The following is a 20,008-nucleotide window of genomic DNA, read 5'->3' on the forward strand; positions in this document are numbered from 1 at the left end:
GCAGCAAACGGTACTTCCGCAATCGTGCAACCGTTCAATAGCACGAAATGGCGCTGCGGCGAGGGCAAGACAATCCGACCTTCCCCTCAAACAGACGTCGGTACAGGTAAATCGACCACCCCTCCACCTATCTCAACTACGAGTACGCATATTTCATACGGACGGCTGTTTTATGAAGCGCATCCTCATGTGCTGCACGGTGATGTCCTGGAAGTTCATGTTTTAAGACAGTCACATAGGATTGGACAAGTCTCTCCACAGCTTTATTCTACTTCCTTTGTTCAATATCCATCGATTGCTCGACTGAAGTCTGAATACTTGGAAAGGGCTGTTCCAAGGCACACCAACAAGAGTGAATTTATATTTTGAAATGTTGTTGAAATAATGTTGTATGCCAAAGCACTTAATTTTCTCAAACGAAAAATTATCGGGAAATCAGAGTGCTGTCCCGACGAGTTTGAGTTAACACTAATCGCTCCAACGGCTCGCTTTTCGCCATATCGTCGGTGAAGAAGCGACACCCACCAGTCGTCGTATTCCCGGTACCCCAATTTGGCTAGGTTCGCGTGACTGGTGAGGTCCAAGCAAACACTACACACATGCGTGTATACCGGGCCTGGGAAAAAAATTAAAACCAATAATATGGATGGAGTACACGAGTTCGCACAAAAGTGCGTCTTGTCGAACTGCTAATGGGCAGCCACGTCTGATTATCGCGTCGCTGAAGGTTGAGAGTTCCAAGGGTTCCGGGGCCTCTTTTTTCAAAGCCGGGTTCTCAAAGATAATAAATTAAACAAACCTTTGTCAGGTATTAAGATAGGAAAGTTTAGTTACAATGACGTCCTGCATGGCACAATCTTTTTAAGAGCCTCCTTTTTCAAAGCTGGGTTCTCAAAGATAATAAATTAAACAAAAATTTTGTCAGGTATTAAGATAGGAAAGTTAAGTCACAATAACGTACGGTCCTGCATGGCAAAATCTTTTTATAAGTCCGAGACAACTTGAGAGCACAGCCAAGAAGTTTGTTTTCGACTGACTGAGCGTAATGGTTGACAATGTTCTGGGCTGTCGCATGTTTTCAGCTCCTCTCTTTTCAATATTTTCCCGCAGAGTAATATTGTGCGAACCATATTGCATCATAACCAATCAGAGATGCTGTACTATGAAATTCCAACGCAAGCGAACGGACGTTTTTAAACTGGTAACACAATAAAGTCGCTGCACAGCTGGACCAAGCTGTTCGACAATCGAGGGAAATTTCAGGACAGAAACTACAAAATTGCTTAGCAAAGACTGGTTACTAGCCCAAATTTACGGCAGTGTGTTTGGTTGTGGCTGGTTCCTGGCAGATTTCTGATAATAAAGCAGAAAATATTAATTGCTCAGTAATATTTTCTGCTTGTCGGCCCAACGAAATTGGAATCTACAGGATATACAGAAGCTGCCCAACGAGAAACGGAGTGGGGTGGAGAGAGGAAAGGAAAGCTAAAACACTAACAACCAAGATTGATTCTTAAGATAATTTTTCTGGCCGAAGAAAATCAAGTTCCGGAGGATACCGGATATCGATTTATTTATGAAATTACTATAACAGATTTACAGGTGCAAGTACTGGAATATTTACACAATAACGGTAACTTTTTAATACAACTTTTAATACAAGTTAGACTACTAACGACTTGAAACTTAAATTATCACTGTTCAAAATATAAAAACTGCGAATATAATTTTGTGAAATCATGACCAAAATTTACATTTAGTAAAGTTTGCTTCAGCTAAGGAGCAACATCATAAAAATACAGAAACACGCTAAAAATTTCTAATTAATTGATGAATTTCTAAACTCTGTCCACTTTTTACTTAACAATATTTAAAGCTTGTTTCGCGCGTTAGGTGAACTAAAATGTATTTACGACAATTTGTATGTAGAACTTTCAAAACATTTTCTTTGGAAACATTAAAACATGCAGAAGTTATGTTTCCATATCATGACAACAATGTACATTTTGCGTAAATGCTAATAATTTAAGGGGCGGGGAATTGTGTAATTTAAATACAATAGACAACGTTTCGCCGTAGAAACAGAAATTCCGGCAGTGATAAAAAGTCAGCATGAACACACACCAACGTAACAAATCCAAACGCCCTTTCCAATACAGAATGTTACTTTTTATAGTAAATTTCTCAGTTACCTTGGCTGGCTTTTTGTAAATTCCGTTTGTCATTCAGGACTTGGAAAAAACACTCCAAGTGGTCTCCTACTACACTACAGATAGTGAACACTTTTAATAAATCACTTAACCCGTCGATCCATTAAGTTTCTTAGAATTTGATTCGTACTACAGAAACGGCAAGGTAATTCATACTCATTATCATTCAACTCATTTCCTTTTAATACGACTCATTACTGAGTCATCATGGTGAGTGAAGTAAGGATTCACGACTTCCTCCTTGAGTAACTTGGGAATTCAGCGGCAAGAAATTTGTAAATGAGCAATTGAGATTTTGTCTTAGATAACGAGTCAAATTCATTATTGGTACTGAAAGCTACCAAAGACAGTTGGAATCCAACTTCAACAATGATCTGCAAACACAGTCTTGTTAAGAAATACACCACTGCTGTAACTTACTCACATTGCGCTTTTTTATTAATGAAATCACTGCTCGAAAGACGCAATGATTACAGAGTGCATGCCGAAATCAATGTTTTATGACAGGGCATGGTGGTGCAGAAGGCCAGTATCTGCAGCATGCCAATAATTCACACATTCGAATCATCCAAAGATTAATCAATTCTAATGGTAACGCAAATAACGTATATAAATAAGTAAGATTTTAAGCTTTGCATGGTGGATGAAACATGAGAAATGGGTTTGCGGGTACACCATGGAATCAATCTCTTTTGGACGAGGTGTGGTTCTTAAAAGAACGTATATAAACCATCCAAAATGCTTTCACAAATTCTGAACTCGTTTTATTATCCGTTCTTTTAAGTTCTGACTAACTGCTTCTCATCGATTTTTTAAAGTATTCCTCAAAAGTGGGATATAACAGGCAGTTACTGTTCAAACCTCATGAGTTTCTGTGAGTTCTTCAGGATGCCAGGTCCTTGTCCCGTTTGCGAATGGTCATGCTAAACGGCAAGGGCTTTTGCACAAGCCCAGGCGTGTGTTCCATCTTGGGCGTTTCTCCGTCCGCAGCGTCGAAGGTACATTGTTGCATCAAGGTAGTGAAGTACAAGAAGAATTCCAACCTGGCAAGTTCTGAGCCGATGCATCGGCGCTTACCGGCGCCGAATGGCATGACGCCGATGGTCTTGGCAGGATCCAAGCTGAGACCGTCTTTGTTAAGAAAGCGACGAGGGCGAAACTCCTCTGGATTTTCCCACGTGGTTTCGTCATAGTGCATTGAGTGAAGGTTGATGAATACCACAGTGTCCTTAGGAATGAAGTACCCATTTAGTTCAGTATCTTTAGTTGTGCTGTGTGGGATGGTCATCGGTATGACCGAGGAGTAACGGAAAACTTCCAAGAGACAGGATTCTGTCAAGGGTAACTGTCCACGATCGGACGTGTTTGGGAAGCGATCACGCCCGATGACGGTATCAATTTCGGTCTGTAGTTCACGCTGAACGTCAGGGTGGATGATCATCAACGTGATAGCCCACTGTAGAGCAGCAGACATGGTTTCAAAGCCCGCCCCAAACATATCATGCACTCCGTTGGTGATAATCTCTTCAGTCAGGCCAAAGTGTTCCATTTTCTCAGGGTCTGTTCTCCGATAAACGGTAATGAGATAGTCCAGAATGTTGGCCTCCGACCCAGCTTCATACCTGGTGAGGTGATCAGTGATGTCCTTGCCGAACCAGTCTTTGAAAATGTGCATCATCCGCTCAACGTTGTCGTGGATTCTACTGGAGAAGAACCGCAGCCATGGCATGAAGTCAGCGGGGTTGCCTGTGCCAATGGCTTCAGAAAAAGCATCACTCATGTCCAAAAAATCCAACAGTTTCTGGTCGTCAAGGGTATGCCGCTTGCCGAAAATGTACGAGTACATGACATTGCTTACGGACAATTTCAGAATACTGAAGGGGTGATGCTGGCTTTTGACTGCCTTGTCAGTGTTGTTGTTCTGGTCTCGTCGGGCTGTCCACTCCTCAATCAACTCCTTAGCTTCTTTGCTGATCCTGGCTCCCACCGAGCTCAGCTGACTCCCCGATGTGAAATGACGGAGGGTCGACGCGATGATCTTTCGGTGCATTTTCCAGCCCTCGCCGTGAGTGGAAAATGTAATCGTGCGACCGAAGATATCGTTCAGGAGCCTGGATGAGGACAAGTCAGGCCTGCCTGCAAAGTCGACGGACTGCTTGACCAGAGCTTGCCGGACAGCCTCATAGCCATTCACTACCACCACGGGACGGCTACCAATGCAGATCTTGAAGACGTCCCCGTATTTATGGGCCATTTCTTTGAGGGTGATGTGAGGTGCTGCCCCCAACTGCAGGATATTGCCTAGCAAGGGTAGGCCCCAGGGACCAGGAAGTGCCTTTCCCTTCTTGGAAGACACATTTTCTGTGGATCCTCTTACTGTGCGTCTTATCTCCTCTAGAATGAGGATGGTGAGGATGATGGTAAGAACAAGAGTTGCCCAGGTAATGGTTGACGGCACCTGCGGCATAAGGTGTGCCATTACGGCCTGACTAGTTGCAATCAACATGGTTGGATAAGTGTTGAAAACTCAAAAACTTCAAGTTCAAACCGATCTTTTGTTTTGAGAGATGTGATTCACAAGTCCTCTCAAAGTCATCTGTGACATGAATTGGCACGGTCGACTGCCTTATATACTTTTTACTCTTCAGGCCGATCACCGCATTTTCCACAGCGCAGCTCCCTGAGTACTTTGACCTCCGAATTCATTGGAGATTCACACACGCAATATGCCGTGATAAGCCTTTCGAGAACGGCACGCTATGTGCATAACGGGAACACGAGTATTACATCTATTGTCGCGCTCGCGTGCTACGTTCACAGACCACGCTATTGTCATTTTCCCGTCTTTCGTGTGAAGTCGCCCAAAACGCACGCTATCAGAGTCAGCGCCGAGGACAGAGAATAGTGGTTGGTCTATCCATCGTGCACCCCTAAAAACCCGCCGCTCCGTCAAAACCAAGTACATCCAGGCATAGGAAGGGTTACTTTAGCCGATAAGGGCTACCGAGTTTTCTCAAGATCCTGAGAATCTCCCCCCCCCCCGGAATATAAAACACTAAAATGGAGATGGCTTAAGTTCATTCACTCTGAAGTTGGTGGAAGGGTGCAATATGTAGAAGGCTAGGTTAAGTTCTCTCAACAGATAAATAGTAGGCCAGAAACTGCTGTCCCATTGTCACAAAGCGGGGGTGGGAGTAGGTACACTGTTGAAAAGAATTTAATCAAATGAAAAGGTTGAGGTAGCCGTGAAGGCCAGCTATAGAATAGGTACGCAGAAAAACATCAAATGAATTTCGTCAAGATTCTTCTTCCATCCCTGGAAACATCGCAATGGGAAATAATTCGCAACATCATCTAGGCTTATTTTTCGCACGTTATGCGCACAAAAAAAATTGCATCACAGTAGTACAGCAGTGATCATCTAGGCCTTTTCCGAAAAGGTTGAGCTCTTTATTTTTCTTCACAGGCTGTTGATTACAAGGAGTTCTGGGATTGAACACACTTTTTCGCCTTTTACCGGGAACTTCTAACTTTTTTTAAAACAGGCGTCTTTCACTCACTTGCCGGATACGCCACTGTGAACAAGGGCAAAGCACTTTATACACAAAAATCTACCACTGAGTATCTCTGTATAAAATGACATAGGGTATGCCAAGCTTCCCCGTGAATTTATTTGAGAACTGGAAAAAGTTTATAGTGATATTTCTTCGGGGCATAAAGGCTATTTCTAATCACCAAGGGAGACTGAATTCTTCAAATTATTAGAAACATTTTATCTTCCCTCAAAACAAAATATTAATACACATACTAGCACTTAAGAAACGATACTGACGTTCGGAAATCCCACACAAAAATCCACCTGCCTTTTATAACTCACAGTCAAGTTCTTGACTTACACTCCGTCCGACGAAGATTTCTGATGGTGCGTGCACAAATATTTCTACTGTTTGGAAAGGAAACCTGCCTTTCAACTCCAGGTGACCCTTGACCCCCAAGGTTGCCGTTGTCTCGTGACCTATCTGCGCAAATGTGTCAAGTTCGATGCAACAATTTTCTACCCACTGATTTATAGGATGAATACAGCTAGAGCAAATTAAAGCGCAACCTCGCTCCTGCAATAAATTCACTTTGTATCTACACATTTACAAATAAAACCAGGCAACATGTTTGTTAAATATGAACTGAACCTGACCTGCATGATTAATGACAATGACTCTTGTTCTCGTTCTTAAACACCCTTAAACACAGCCTTAGAACTAAGTATAAAAAACAGCTACAGCAGCCATCCAACATACGGCTTTTTACTTGGTATCGAAAATAATCAGCAGCTGATTATAAGAGGCAAGCTTTTCCTGGATAGCATAACGGTAACGAATAACTTGCACTTTGTATTTACTTGACTGAAACACTGATTGGCGTTTTGACTGATGAACAGAAAAGCGACCTCAGTAAAAAGCATCGATACAGGAGTAAAGGTAACATATTTAAACACTCAACAAGCGTGAAAGTTAACACAAGCGAAAGATAAATCAACTTTAAGATTAAACAAGTAAAAGAAACATGAAACACGAGTCCACATATACGATGCGTGGAAACGTAATAAATTGATTCACCCTGATAGACGCTTTGTATTTCTTAAAAGCATTAATCACTGTATCTGAGAACATTCCTCGATATCAGATATGCCTTTAAACTTTGCTTTTACAAGGTTATGGAACTCTACATCGAATTTATGCAACGCGTTGAAGTACAAGCTGGGTGCAGAGGCTACACTATTAAACCGAAATCTCTCTTTGTTTGCTTTTTTTTTCCTTTAACCTTTACCACCAAAACCCGGCCTTCTGTTATCGTGCATTTTCCTCTCGAACAATGTCGAAGGTTTTGTTACCGAGGTGCCATTCTTGTCCAAGATACTGGGGAAACTTTCAACAATTATTTCTCCAAGAAAGGGAAAATAATACCGAAGTGGTCAACTTTTGTGAAGAAATTGTAGTTTGGATAATGCGGCTATCGCTCGGGGTGAAACTGATATATACTAAGCCCTGTATTGGGAAACGGTGACAATGGGGTGTGTAGTTCTCAGCCGTCATTATATAGAGGGTTAAAGGACATACAATGGCTAGATATGCACGCACAGCAAATCCCAAATGATCTTTCGTGACAACATTCCATTGTTCGGATTGACGATACAATAATTATAATACACGTTGTTATATCTCACGGTGCCCTGCCATACATGTACACTATTCTTTGCTCCACGGTTGATCTCTCAGATCCGTATTGCAGGGTACTCTCACGTGCCATGAATTTAATCGATAATAATTAGGGTCATTTAACATGAGATTAAAGATAATGAGGTTAGATTTATTTGGTACCGAACCTTGTGTGACGAAGTTCCAACGTTTACTGACCTTGAAGTGATTCTGACTTTGCGCAGACAAGGCCACCTTTTCCGGTTGTTCGAGTATTCTAAATAACAAAAATGTACAAATTGCTATAAAGGAAACGAAGAAATGAAAAGGAATGCTCAAGGAAGGTTGATTGTACGCTGTGTCAAATTGCAACGTCCAGGCCCAACAACACTAGTTTGCGCGTTTTCGGTTGAAAATAAAAGTTTATAATAGAATGAAAGAGCGCATTTAGGTTTATTGGACCATGGGCTCAGCAGAATGCCATGTCCTGTCGAGTGGATGCATCCCGTTCATTGCTTTCGCTCGTCCTCGCTGTCGTCACCCTTTCTCAAAAAATTGTCATGGAAGTAAAGACACTGTGAAACACTGAAAGCACAGTGACTCAGTGTGCACGTTTTACGCCCACACAAAAGGTTGAACCCCGGTAAAATTTAAATAAACTGCATCCAGCTTGAGCTCTGGAAAAAAAGTCAGGGATCCTGAAGCCAGCAGGCTGTCAGGGCGGTGAAACGAGCAAAGTCGTTGCTAAGAACAAAGCGCCCTCTGTCGCTTACGTATGGAGACCATTACAGGATGGTCTTAAAAACACGACTGCCAAAACATGCTTTAGCTTTATGCTCAGCTGAACACAAAATAAGAGTAATTCCTTGGATATAACAGACTAATTTCACATTGTTTCTTCAATGGAAGTGACTCTCTGTCACCGAAATTTGGACTTTGCAAGGATCTGGTATAGGAAGAGCAACGTGTATGTCAGCAGACTGACGCTATTACACAACCTCCAATTGGGGTACAATGTGAAGTAACCAACAAGTTGGCAAATAAAACATAACGGGTCTTACTATCTGTTAATGCTGGTTGTTTTCCAACATCACGGCCTTCACAAAAGAAGTGCCCGACATAATCCTTTCCCGAGGGAAAAAAATGACCTTGAAATTCAACGCACAAATTTCCTTGCACGGAATGGCCGATATTGTGATATGGCCACGTCGTGAACCGCTAAGGGTATTGTTTATATCTGCCATGTTGGCGATACATGTATAACTTACAGCGAGCGGTTAACTGTAAGCAATTAACCTAGATAACCTTGAACTGTGCAAATATATTCGTGGCGTGTCTGTAAACAGACAATTCATCAGGCTATGAGGTTGAAGGTGGTGGTGGAGGGGGGCCTTGCAAGATAACAGATGTGCCCTTGAATCTCATCAATGCCGCATTTTATCCAACACGGCTCCTGTCAAAGGCTTGGAGACGCAATAACAGTAACAGCATGATGGCCGATGCACAGGTTTATCTTGGTAAACCAACCTGAACTTGGTAGCGGTTACGAAATGGAACCCTTATTAAAAAAAGGTCGTACACGAATGTCAGAAGTCGTCGACACTGTGCATTACCATTTACTGGTTCATAGAGGCTACAAATGAAAGAAATTAACCTTACACAAATTATCTTCACGCATCTTTTTAATTTGAACGGACTTGGATTCGCAATCATATAAAAAAAAAACTTTAAGCGAAGTCTTGAAAGATGAACGGCCAAATACCACCTTTCAATGGCTCAAACTGTGTCGGCGAAGTTCTTACGGGCAGAACGCTGGCATACCGACAGGCAAAAGTCAAAAGACTAATATGATGCATCATTATTGCACGTGTCTCACGTAGTCCTTTCCCTCAGGCTCTCTCATACTGCAACCTTTTCGTGACATTAGGAGTCTGATTTCAACAACCGGAACAAATTCGTCCCCTCAGGCTCGATTTCCAAAGAAGGTGCCTCGATGGAAAGGTTTCAACAATTTTGACGGACTGGGGGGAATGTGGCCCACAGGTTACTGGGGTTTCGCTTCTAAGGACGGGCTCACACAGGGAAAGTTTTGAATTTTTGTTATTATATTTGGTATTACCCCTTGTGGGACATGAAAGGAAACTGAAAATTGATGAGGATTTTACTATCAGGAAATCCGAAGGCTGAACGGGGACATTTTAACTGCGGATTCCCCTGAATGTTTTACATTAAAAAATGAATACGAAAAATAGGGGCATGTATGATTGAAGTCTATCTAATACAAGGTTTCATTTGTACTTACTCAGGCCTTATACAGTTTGTAGGCACGCTAGGTTCGCACTTTCCTGGAGCCTGTAGTCTGCGAGAAAGCACTTAACCAACTCACCTTGGTGCGTTTCGAACCCACGTGTGGGTGTGCAAGTCATTAAACCTCCACCCAGGGCCAGATTAAGTTTTCGTAAGCCCGAGGCACCTGAGCTCCACATACCCTACCCAGATCATAGGCACCAGACTCGCATTCCATGTTGATGTTAACATGTGCAACTACATGTATTTCAAAGATGGGTTTGCGCCGGGGAGATATAAATTAATTTTGAATTTGCCCTGCCTGACGTGTATTTAACACTGTATACTCAGTGTGCCCCCGAAAGCTTGTGGAAAAAACCCACAAGCGTACTCGGGTGGGAACCCAGCTTACTAGTGCAGACGTCTTAACCACTGGACCACCGCGCTTGCCGGTGTCGGCTGGCTGGTTCGAATCGAATTGGCTGGTTCGAATTTGCGGTACCCGCTGAAACATTTAAAACAGGAAAAAGGAGGAAGAGAAAGAAACAGAAACAGTAGATGAAAATCACAAATTTGCTTAAAAGGAAACCTGAAACAACATGACCCAATTGGCCCTTGTTTATAAACTTTTAGCCGATGAACGCTTGGCCCCTCGGATAACTTTCCCCAAACGAAAATGGGTCCCCTGAAAAAATCCCTTGCGACCCCATGTCAGGCAGGTCTCGGTATCATCCCTTCTACCTCGCCGTGCGCTTCGCAGGAGCGTCGGATACATGCACGCATTCAGATTTTATTCAACGCAGCTTATCAGCCAATCAGAGCAGTTATAAAGTCATTTTATGTTTGGATGGTGACAGAGGATGTTGATTGGTTAGCAGACGATGGTGTCAATGAAGCGTGAGCTCCGGTGTTATGAATTTTCAACTTCAACCTAAGTCCAAGCCATAGCGCTCATGATTCGTCAGACACAAGAATAAGGTTTATATCTTTCTATCAATATCGAAAATCTTGACGGGAACAACAGTGGAGGGAAAGAAAAGCAACCGTTTCAATGGATCTCTAACCGATTACTAGCATGCGCCACGTTTTCTGGTTGAATGCACGATAGTACATGCCCGTTGTTCTGTCGAGATCTGGGGTTCAGGAGGAGGTCGTATTCCAGAACTAATCTTGAAATCTGCACGCATGGAATAGGCTCTCGTCTGCAAGCGAGCGTGTTAAACTGATCGATGTCAGGCGCGGCGCGGTGCCGCCCATACAAACAAACACATAATTTTACTGAAACAATTAAAAAATATATAATACACTGAACGGACGAGGAAATTTATATCTATTGGAAAAATACAGCAGCAGTAATTTCATTTGAACTTTTAAGCAGCTTCCCCCTTTTTAATTCAGAAACCCATATTGTTAATTTTGTATTGAAATGGGTTAAATGTTTATCTCAGCTGTGACAGTTGAAGAGATATAGGCTACCGATAATAATCTGCATTATGACGCAGACGCGGGAAGATGACATTTTGGCCTTGTCTGTATTAAGGTTGTGTGATTTTTTTACTTCCAAACGGAAACTCTACGCCTTGAGCAGATGCACCCCCTCATTGGTCGAAAAGAGCCATTTTGGTGGGGTTAGAATGGTCCCTTTCCACCTTGAAGCCTGTCGCATTAACACTAATTCACGGTGATCACAGAGCTTTAAACAGCCGCCCTCAAATAGAAAAATTACAATTTCTGGGGAGCACCTGGACCTTTTCAACGAACCCCGGAACCAGCTCTACACTTGATTGGGTTTGATAGCCAACATATTCTTCTCCTTTTGATGTAATTAGTTCAAAACTCAATGGAGTTTTGAGAGCCCTCTTGGACAAAATTCTATGTAATTGGGTCAGAAGTAACTGTCCTCTCGATTCTGGAGGGGTGCGTTATCCATCCTAGACATGTTTCCCAACTACAAGTTAACTGAAATCACCGCATCACGTTGCGTGACCTTTTAAGAGAAATTAACTGCGTGCCAAAACCCACACGATCACAATCTCGGGATTTTTTCCAACAGTGACACCCAAGTCCCTAAAGAGGTGAATAACTGGTAACTAGAATTTGGTGATGTCCGCTGACCTTCTGAGTGAGCTGACAAATGTCTGTTGGTACATAGAAAATGAATACGGTGTCAAAAAAAAACGATGCGCAGGACTTTGAACTGAAGACATTTACATGTGCCCATATGTTAGTTTCAGTTCCACCTTTGCGTTGACAGAGCCCCTGGTTTGAATCAAGTCAATGGTCGGCATGGACGTTGCGGGGGGGGGGGGGTTAAGGAAGAGAGTTCCCCCCAAAAAAACACTGAAATTAACAGGACAAACATGGCAAAAAGCAGAAGAAAAGAAAACGAAAGATGAAAGGAAAAAAAGTGACTCCCTCCCACTCTATGGTTTATCGGTTCGTATATGGCTGATTGCTTTGCTTCTCGCCGGACTGAAAATTAAGCCAATGACCCCCTCAAAAAATAACAGCCACGCCGACAGTGGTCGGATGCTGAGATACATAACGCACTGACTCTAATGTCCACGCCCAAGGACAGGGCTGACGTAGTTTCCTGAGATCAGATACCAGAATTAGCAGCCATTAATGCAGTGTCACAGCGTTTGTAGACAAATGGTACGCGCCGTACATGCCTATCGACGATAGGCTTTAGTGATTTGCCAAATGCACGCGTGTGTCAAGCTAAAGAATGTGCGTATGATTGCTGTGCCACCGCCAGTTTAAGTCTTTTCAGATTGAGATGAAATGAAACTGGTACAGCTTGAGTATTAACCATTACGTTTAAACAACCCCCTTGGTTGAAATATCAAGTGTATAAAAACCAGGAATTTTACATGGTCTAAATATAATGCAACACTCGAACGCTGTGAAAGTTTTCTTATAACAGCATTGAAATATGCACATTCTAATTACAAATTTCAATTCAAATCAATTTTCAATTCAACGTTTATTTCCATTATGCCATGTATGGATATGACAAAATAAACACAAGGAGTAAATATGCGACAAAATAAAGCGAACGAAAAGAAGAAGCTGCAGGCTATAATGGAGGCATTATCAAAAAGACTAGGTCTCATGTAGACATGCCTTGAACAAAAAAGGACAAAACGGGACAACTGGACGAGACAAGACAACGACTGTAACGATTAGGTTTATGTCATTTTGCCTATACAATTTCTAAGTTGTTTGCAATGGCGGCTTTGCTAAAAAGACAATGCAATCTTCTCAGGTTGGCAATTAATAGTGATTCAAGACAACAAACCAGATTTTTTTTTATTGATACTTATTTTATTTTTAAAGAAAGATATCCGCACTGGGCTTTCACCGAACACCGCTTGCAGCTTTCTTTCTTCAGTTCTGGAGAATTACATTGTAATCTCACACTGTCCACGAGCCAAGTGCGAATTCCCAGGTCCTTGAGGCTTTCTATCCCATGGGCAATGTTACCGCGTACGGGTATCCCTGCTTGCTGAGCCGTGCTAAGTTTACTCTCGCCTTTTGAACTTGACCAACGTGTTGGAAGTAAAGAGTGGCAGCTTGATGCCGTATGCCTCTGTGTGATGATCGAACAACGAATTATAAAGTCCATTGATGCCGCCGAATCGAAAAGTAGGCCAACCATGCGTCACGCGATGGGAGTGCATGGCGAGCGTGTAGGTAGGGGTTCGGGGGGCAATGCCCGAGTCAGGGTCGGCTAAACTTTGCGCTTCGGCGCGCTAGGTACATATCGACACAGCAGTAAAAACGCACCGGGCTCTGTCGGGTCGGACCACAAGGTGGTATCGCGGATTGCGTGCCGGAACCAGGCTTTGCAGCTTGCCGCTTCGCACGCGAAGAATTGTTCGTCGGTGGAAGGAATTGTATCGCATGTATCGCAAACAAAAAACTTAGGTTCCGTTATTTTTGACTAAAAATTTGATTTATATTATTATGCAGAGTCCACGGTTTGTGGACTTCCCATGACTAGGAATATTGCGCTAGGAAAGGTCTCTAAAGTAATACAGAAGTTTAGAATAAATTAAAGATAGTACTTCAATAAGAAAGAACGGCGACATAAAAACCAGGTCACTACCCCTCTAGGTGACTGAGAATACACTCTTTACCGATTTAGCGGGCAATGAGCAGTGTTTCCTTTCAGAAACTGATACTGATAGGCAGACTCGGGAGTGAAAGGTCAAGCTACTTCACGCTCAATCGTGACTTTCGAAACTTGAAAGGGCAACCATGTGACCAATCAAGACAACTGAGCCATCAATAAAACAACCAATGAGCACTTTGTTAAATAACCAAATCGTTGTGTCAGTGCAATGAGATTTGAAAAAATACATTCAGTAAAGTACTTCGATAAAAACTTCTGCGTACAGACTGAAACTTAACCTTGACTTCATTTGCTCAGTCGTGATCTTATGAGCCCCGAGCTGGCCCAAGAGAGGGCGCAATTTTCCTAGCAAAGCAGGCCCCTTGGTAGGAACTGCACTTTGCTGGTTCACAGGCCAATAATAAAGAAGTGTACAAGTTACGGTCGTATCGCTACAGCACTCTCGACAAAGATTGCTCTTTTCAACCGACGAGGGGGTGCTTCTGCTCAAGGCAGATTGTACATGATAATTCCGAGAACCACAAAGACTATCCAGCTAAAAGAGTGCAATATCCGGCAAAAGAGCTAGAACCCCCCCCCCCCTTTATCTGTTGGGCTCTCACTTGATCTGGTTGGGTATAATTGGCTTAGCATGGGTAAAGTTTGCAGGGGCACATGGAGACCCTCATTTTTTGGATCTAAACTACCTCGATCTCATGAAGTGAAAGCTAAAACACTGACCTAAGCAGAGTATCATCAGATTTTTTCATTCTTAACTTGGGGGGGGGGCACAGCCCAGGTACTGGGCCTTGGGCGAGGATGAAGGGGCATGCCCCATGCAGTTACGTCACAGATAGCTGTGCAGATATATGTGCACTTTGTCTGCACCAACTCAAAACACCCGATCACAGTTATTTGAGCCGACACGATATACGTTGAGTGATAGAATCCAGATTGAAAAAGAAATGCAACTAATCTTGATTTACCATTGAACCTCCTCCAATAAGAGCGTGCAGAAGCAATGAATGAAAATGTTGGATCCTCAAAAGGTGATGCCTTTATTTATAGACGGCAGTCATCGCGTCAAAGCAGGTTTCCGCTTTAATATACGTGTCGGGTCAACTCTGAGCAACTAAAATGCAACTTTAACATATATGTACCATGGTGGTCTCAGCATTCGATCGTTCCCAGTGCCATATCATTTTCGGAACGAAAGCGACCACAAACTAACACCAAAATCAAACCCAAGTTTTAAAGCTACAAGATCCGCGACACGCAGCTTCCTCCCCTCCCTAAACACACCGACACACACAAACACACAAGTGTGTATTTGCCTGCAACTGGGGACCCCCTGTTGTTCCTCTATTGTTCGTACTTCAACTTTTTTAGAAGACCACCCATATATTTTGTACACAGTTGTCAATCGGGGACCTTATTGTCCTCTATTGTTCAGGGTCCCCAATTGCATGCAGAAACAAACTCACAAAAACACTCTGGAACCCTTTCCCAGCCATGGTGCATGCTTCAAGCTGCCTTAAGGTTCAATTTACGCTCTGGTTTGCTCACCGTGGCAAAAAGGTCACACGTCGGCACTCTTAGAAGTCATTTCTCTCACATTTCATCTTGTGAACGCATTTTTGAACAAGCATTAAAAAACCTCACACTGGCCCACACATCTGCACTGATGACATACCCTTCGAAACCACTATCAAGTAACCGCGTAGAGGTGAAAATTCACTCGTATTGAGAAGATGGAGTAGTTGGACACATCTCAATTTTGGCAATTTTTCGCTTGCAAGGTTTCATTACCAACAACTTTCTTGTTTGGAAAGAATAAACACATTTCCTTTTGAAAGTGAATCTAGGCCTACAAATAAAACGAGCAAGTCAACTAAATTGGCTCCCGCCCACCTATTTTACTTTGATCTTTACAAAATCTGGAGGAGCCGGAGGTTTGTATGACAATAAGATATATTTTTTTACGCATATTTGGTAACTAAAGTTAGAAAAGACTCAACGGATGGCTTTGGGAATGTGTCCCTGCAATACAGTTTACATATTTGAGCAATTATCAAGACTGACATTTTGAAGCTACGTTAAAGCCCTGCTGGTTGCCTTTCTGCATGCTAAACCCGTGCTTGCTTGATGTAAGACCATCCTTAGCTCTATGCACGATACAATTTGCTTTTCAAAGTAGTTTTTATAAAATCTTCCTTAATCCTCCTTTGCAAAGTCATATTCTTGAACCAGTTGTCCTATCAGTCAAAACCAGTCAAATTTCCCATATGTGTCTGTGTAATGGGGGAAATCAAGTGGAAGGAATTTTTGACTGCTTTTGACAGTTACAATAAAAGGAGGGTTTTAAGGGTCCTTTCGAGGGAGCTATTTTTACCCTTTCTACTCCAGATGAATTTTCTGAAGGTAACATTTTTACCACACTCTCAGATAATTGCATCAGTTAAGTACCAGTGAAAAAAAATGCAAGGTACAACAAAAGGTACTTTTTCCCCGGAAACCAAAGTACTCAATCAAGGTACCTTTCACTCCTAAAGTTTAATTCAAACACTTAAAAAAGTGAAAGCAATATAATACAAGTATCTTCGCAACAATTAAACCAAATCTGATAAGGATTTAAACTAATCCTACTTACATATATTGTTGAGCTGTTTCCAGAGATATTCTTCTACGTTTATAGTTGTGCCAGGATATCCAGAGAAATATAGTTGTGCCAGGATATCCAGAGAAATAGCCTGTAAATCTGCATATAAAAGGGAAGGAAAATTCTAATTAAAAAAATCAGGAAAAAATTAAGTTGGCCTCACACAGTGGGCATATATAATTTGTTGACTTTCCCCACAATGCATAGCAAAAAGTGCCCTTTCTGTTGTGACCTCTTGGTGGTGCACTATATTGTGTATCGCCTGTACTAATTCAATTCAAAAAATTATTCAACAGTTTGTTTCTCCACAGTTAATTAAAAACACAGACAAGAGTGAAGACTTTTGAAAGTGACCATTGTCTGAGATTACAAGTCCCTTGAAATATAGCGCTGGGCTTCATTTTAATGCAGATTGCAAGGCATACAAAAAATATACAATGCACATACATGCACATCTCAAGACTCAAGTCTGAGTCCAAGTCTCGAGTCACAAACCTCGAGTCCAAGTATGAGTCACAAGTCACAAACCTCAAGTCCGAGTCCGAGTCATGGGTCACAAGGCATGAATCAAGTTGTTCAGCCAATTATTCTACATGTAAGTGTATCAAACCACAGAGGAACATCCAGTCATTTCGAAAACGCCCATTCCAACACACAACCTTTTCGCCCAAGCCCAAGCAACTTCACACGCCCAGTGCAGGCCACGCATTTTTAATTTACAGGTGAGCCTGGCCATTTCACTAAAAGTGTTTATATTCGTGACTGGTTCTGGAGACTATGAGGCTGGACATGTACACCTGTACTCGAGTGTAAATAACAAATGTGCGGCCAACGCATAGTCTGATAACCACCGCACAGTTTGTGGATATGGAACATGACGCATCTGGTTGACTCATCAGTGGATATTTAGCCTACATAAATGGGCGAAGTGGAAAATGTGCACTGCGACGATGCTCCACGCATGCAAACCAGTGATACCACGGGTGATTACAAATTAATTTTTGACAGCGTATATGGTCATGAGTCGCCAAGCTCAAGTCCGAGTCATCGTGGTCGAGTCCGAGTCATTGTTCAATGTGACTCGAGTTGAGTCTGAGTCATGAAAAAAGTAACTCAAGTGTGACTCAACTCTGAGTCCTGGATTCAAGTCATACAACACTGTTGTACACTGTACATAATACATTGTTCACTACTGTACATGTTATACATGTACATTGTATGGTGGCTCTGAAGGGACACCACCAATTGTCACTATTCTATTGATGCCATTGTTCACATCAAAAGTTCACAGCTTGTCCCAAGTGGCAAACACTGACCTCAATAGTCACGTTCAAAATTTATGACTGTCCCACCAGATTGTGAATCAATATTGACCTCCATGTTTATGTTCTACATGTAACTTTATGGCTCGCTCCTCAGGTCGTGAATACTGGTAAGGCAGACCAAGGCCCCTTCTATAAAGTCACTTGATATCTATGAATCTGAGCAAGGGTCATGGGTCATTGACTGGGTTTGCCACACACATAGAGCATTTTTCAAAAGAGTAGATTCAGCTTCAACTTTGGTTTCACTGGTTCCAGCCATTTTGAAGCAGCATTCAAAATCACCTGCTCAAGCACTGACTGGAACCAGCAAAACCGAAGTCTAAGCTGAATCCACTCATTTTGAAAATGCTCATAGTGTACAAGTAGGCTTACAGCCTCCAGTGCGTGCATCCATCTCATTCCTTATAGGAAATAAATGCTTGACACTCTCTGCGATCCAGAGAGCACATCCTGAATTTTGGACGTGAATGCTGATGATAATATTTATGACCTGGAGAGTGAATTATAAATTTACGCGTAGGATGTGAAAATAGCAGTTATACATTGCTGGTGCCTTGGCAGCTGTTCTTAGTTACTTTTAGTTTTGTTACCATGGATGCACAAAAGGTTTACTTAAGCTCATCATTGTTGCCCTCAAACTCCGCCTCAATACATAACCTCTCTTAACCCTAACAATCCTCAGTCCTCCAACAGGTGAAGGATTGGGGACTGTTAGGGTTAATGTCAATATTCACAACTTGGGGTGAGTTATGAATTTTGGACGGGTGTATTGGTGTCAAATGACCCCTTGCATCTAGAACTCAGTGACAATTCCTTTCAAATAGCATCTGACCATAGTGCCATTAAAAAATTACATCCCTGTGGGCCTATGGAAGGACGCAACTCTCTGTGACATCCTGGAGCTTTGTCACCTTTTGCAGTGAAAACAAACCACTACACTACATTCTCTGATATGATGCGGATACCCGTTTTATCAGAGTCACAAATCCAGATCCATTACAACTATGTTAATTCATCTCGCTGTGACCTCGGGTTGCACACACTCCTGATAACATGCCAAATTTGACATTGGTGATGTCCTTTCAGGGCCACCATAGGCCTATGTCTTTCTTCACATTTGTTTGCCCAATTACATGGTTTGTCATGTTTACACTATATAGTTTGGCCTACCAAAGCCTAAGCCGAGGGAGAGTACAGAATGTACAAGATTAACCTTAACACTAGTAACAGTCCTGAATCCTCCGATTTCAACCTGTTTAATATGAGTTTACACAGGCCTACCTGGCCTAGGGGTTTGGGTTAAACAGGTCAATGCCTTCAGCTGTCAACTTCAGCACTCTCCCCAGGCAAAATCTAGAGTTGCATGCCGCGCCGCCGCAGCCAGCACCCGTTCCCTGGACACGCAGGCACCACTCAGTACGACGCAGATGAAAAAGTCTACCCCGAAATATGACGGCCCCAAACAAGCAACACAGTAGGCACGGCAGGCCTATCAAATCCAAAGTGAAACCTTAGAGAACTACTCCGAATGTACTACTGCCAGGGATAAGGATATCCTTTGCCTGCCTAACCATGCTAACACATCAGGTGTGTCAGGAACTTTCACAATATCACTCATCAATACAGGCTATCATAGTTCAAAAACAGCGTTCTGTATATCTACACAGATAGTAGTATCTATAAGTAACTGAAATTACCTTAAATATAGTCCGTGTCGTCTTCAAAAAGCTTGATAATTATTCACATTTAATATCGACACGGTTTTCTGCGACGTCGCATGGCGGAAATTTTTCATGACTACAGCTCGCATCAAAGACGCAACACCATTGGCCACTGGTAACAACTTTAAGAAATTTGCATATTTTCGCGAAAGCTCCTTTTTGCCATTGCCCAATCAACTTAACCGTTTTATTGGTGCAAAATGAGTCCTGCATACAGCCGGCAGACGATAAAACCTGCAGAGATCGTAGGCACACTTTACCTGCGACAGTGGCCCGCGCACTGGGGTTCGTGGAATTTTACGTATTCTCATAATACACTACTCCAAAACAGTTAAGGGCCACTTTTTTGTTTGTGCATACTTTGCCAATGAGATATTTTACTGCTGAAAATGTACATTTGATGTTTTGAAAAGTTTTAAATTTTTTTTATTCCAAGGAGAACATCATCCAGACAAACAAAAAATGAAAGAACTAGACCCCACTTACTGCTTGGAAAAA

General features: G+C 42.3%; 1 pseudogene across 1 annotated transcript; it reads right to left on the bottom strand.

The window, feature by feature from the left end:
• Positions 1-1,522: 1,522 nt before the first annotated feature.
• On the bottom strand, positions 1,523-19,640 carry LOC147798634 (cytochrome P450 1A5 pseudogene; annotated as a pseudogene). The gene is made up of 3 exons (XR_015425937.1): positions 19,487-19,640; positions 16,456-16,563; positions 1,523-7,679 (listed from the first exon to the last, which is right to left on the bottom strand). The product of XR_015425937.1 is annotated as a cytochrome P450 1A5 pseudogene (transcript).
• Between the last annotated feature and the right edge of the window lie 368 nt (positions 19,641-20,008).

This window comes from Acanthaster planci, linkage group LG07, assembly GCF_054643075.1.
Source record: "Acanthaster planci isolate LZ-2023a linkage group LG07, COTS_SCS, whole genome shotgun sequence".
Taxonomy (NCBI): Eukaryota; Metazoa; Echinodermata; class Asteroidea; order Valvatida; family Acanthasteridae; genus Acanthaster; species Acanthaster planci.